The following is a 2,500-nucleotide window of genomic DNA, read 5'->3' as shown; positions in this document are numbered from 1 at the left end:
CTTCCCCTCGGACCTTGAAAATCCAGGAGAGGGCCACGGTAGGTGTCGCGCCGGTTCGTACCCATATCCGCAGCAGGTCTCCAAGGTAAGAGCCTCTAGTCGATAGATAAATGTAGGTAAGGAAAGTCGGCAAATTGGATCCGTAACTTCGGGATAAGGATTGGCTCTGAGGATCGGGGCGTGCCGGGCTTGGTTGGGAAGCGGGCGTAGGCCGATGTGCCGGGCCTGGGCAAGGTGAAATTGTCCTTGTGACTTAGATCCGAGCTCGGTCCCGTGTCTAGCCCCCCGCGGATCTTTCTTGCTGCGAGGTTTCTGTGCCGGCTTCGGTCGGTCAGTCGTACTCTTCGGCCGCCATTCAACGGTCAGCTCAGAACTGGCACGGACTAGGGGAATCCGACTGTCTAATTAAAACAAAGCATTGCGATGGCCCTAGCGGGTGTTGACGCAATGTGATTTCTGCCCAGTGCTCTGAATGTCAACGTGAAGAAATTCAAGCAAGCGCGGGTAAACGGCGGGAGTAACTATGACTCTTGACTATGACTTTGGTGGGAGTGGTTGGGGTCCTTTGGAGACCTCAGCTAGCAAGTGGCCTTCCTCCTTGTGGGTCCCACCGTGAGTACCCCTTTGGGGGAAACTAAGCCACCTCTGTGCTTTTGGGCTTGTGGGCTGCCAACCCCCTCGCCTGCAATCAAGTCGGTAAAGTATTAGAAACCTAGCCTCGGATGAAAATTTAGATTTAAATTTGGGTGGACCCTCTGGTCTGCCCCAACCGACTAATAGAGTTGGGTATAATTGCCGTTTTCCTACCTGTGGAAAAATCTTTTGCAACTTCGGTTGGCCGTGTGTGCATGAGCAACGAGTACATAAGGACTGGTACGACCAGGAACTTTCAAAGATTGTGCCTAAAAAAGCACGATGAACCGAAGAGGAACAAGTTTTGATGGCCAAAGAGGAGGCTGCACTAATTCAAAAGGGTGTAACCCAAATAAATAAAGCTCTCCTGTTATTAACACCAGGACGAACGTTAGAAGCCATTAAGGGCCAAAGACGTTCTCCTAAATATAAAGGCCAGGTCGCGGGTTTTCTATCTACACCCGCTGATCAAGAAATAAATAATTCTTGTTCTTCTGACACTAACTTTGACACAAGAAATGAACTCATACAAGCGCTTAGCCAAGCAGAAAGCAAATTTAGGAACTCAATTTTAGTTAATATATGCCATAGAGCAAAAGATCTGTCTCCTACTGAGCTAAGAATGCAAATGACCCAGTATTTAGATGAAATTTTTCCTTCAAAGAGAACATCCAGAATTCAATCTACTAAAAAGAAAAATGCACCAGAAATAAATAAAAGGCAGATGCGCAGGTTAGCTTATAAAGTCACGCAACAGCACTGGACCAAAAATCCAGCAAATGTATTGCTTACATTTTAGACTGCAAAACTGCTTCTACAACACCACCACCAGATATAATGGTGCAATTCTGGACAAATGTTTCTAACCAGCACATCGAATACATCACCGAACGGCCAGGTAGCGAGAAACGAAGACCTCTCACACATATTGGAAGCCGGTAACTCTGAGGAGATTAGGAATGCGCTTCCAGCTAGAAAACAGCACCTGGGCCTGATGGTAATTCGGCCAAACTTCTGAAGTCGATGCCGGTGGACATCCTGGCAAATGCGCGTAACTTACTGTTATTAATGGGCCGCATTCCAGACAGATTGGTAGAATCATATACAACACTAATTCCTAGGAAAGATAACGCATGTAATCCGGGCGATTACAGACCAATTACAGTGTCATCAGTCTTAACTAGAACGCTAAATAAAGTGCTCGCCAGTCGGCTGCTTAATGAGATTCATATTGACGATAGGCAAAAGGCTTTCCAACCAGTTGATGGTTGCGCGCACAACATCTTCGCGCTTGATCACCTTTTGAGGCACCATAGACACTACCACAACATCTATTTATAGCGTCAATCGACGTAGCTAAAGCCTTTGATACAATTTCACATGCTGCACTGTTAAACACACTCAAGTATTATAACCTGCCACGTAGCTTCATCAACTACATAGACAGAGTTATATAAACATGGATGGACAAGTCTCCGACTTGGACGCTGGACCTCAGATCCCATTAGTCCGAGGTGCAGTGTAAAACAAGGAGATCCCCTGTCACCCATCTTATTTAACTTGGTCATTAACAGACTAATAGAAACATCACCACCAGAGATCGGAGTCAGGATTGATGATAAGGTCTACAATATACTGGCTTCTTGCAGATAACCTAATCCTGGTGGCTTTGCAATCAAAGGATTTCAGTCATTATTGGACCATGCAGCAAACTTTCTTTCTAGCTGCGGTCTAGTAATCAACAATAGTAATCGTTTACTGCTTCCATACAAAATGCACCCCCTTTCTTCTAAGAACATTTGTAGACAATAACACCGTCTTCACATGTGGAGGGCTGGAACTTCCGGCTCTATCGAGAACAGACGGC

The sequence above is a fragment of the Ctenocephalides felis genome, unplaced genomic scaffold (assembly GCF_003426905.1).
Source record: "Ctenocephalides felis isolate EL2017-DRISC unplaced genomic scaffold, ASM342690v1 CF-g0.4_SCAFFOLD_02156, whole genome shotgun sequence".
In the NCBI taxonomy this organism is placed as follows: Eukaryota; Metazoa; Arthropoda; class Insecta; order Siphonaptera; family Pulicidae; genus Ctenocephalides; species Ctenocephalides felis.
The sequence above is the reverse complement of the archived record's forward strand: the minus strand, read 5'-3'. Positions refer to the sequence as shown.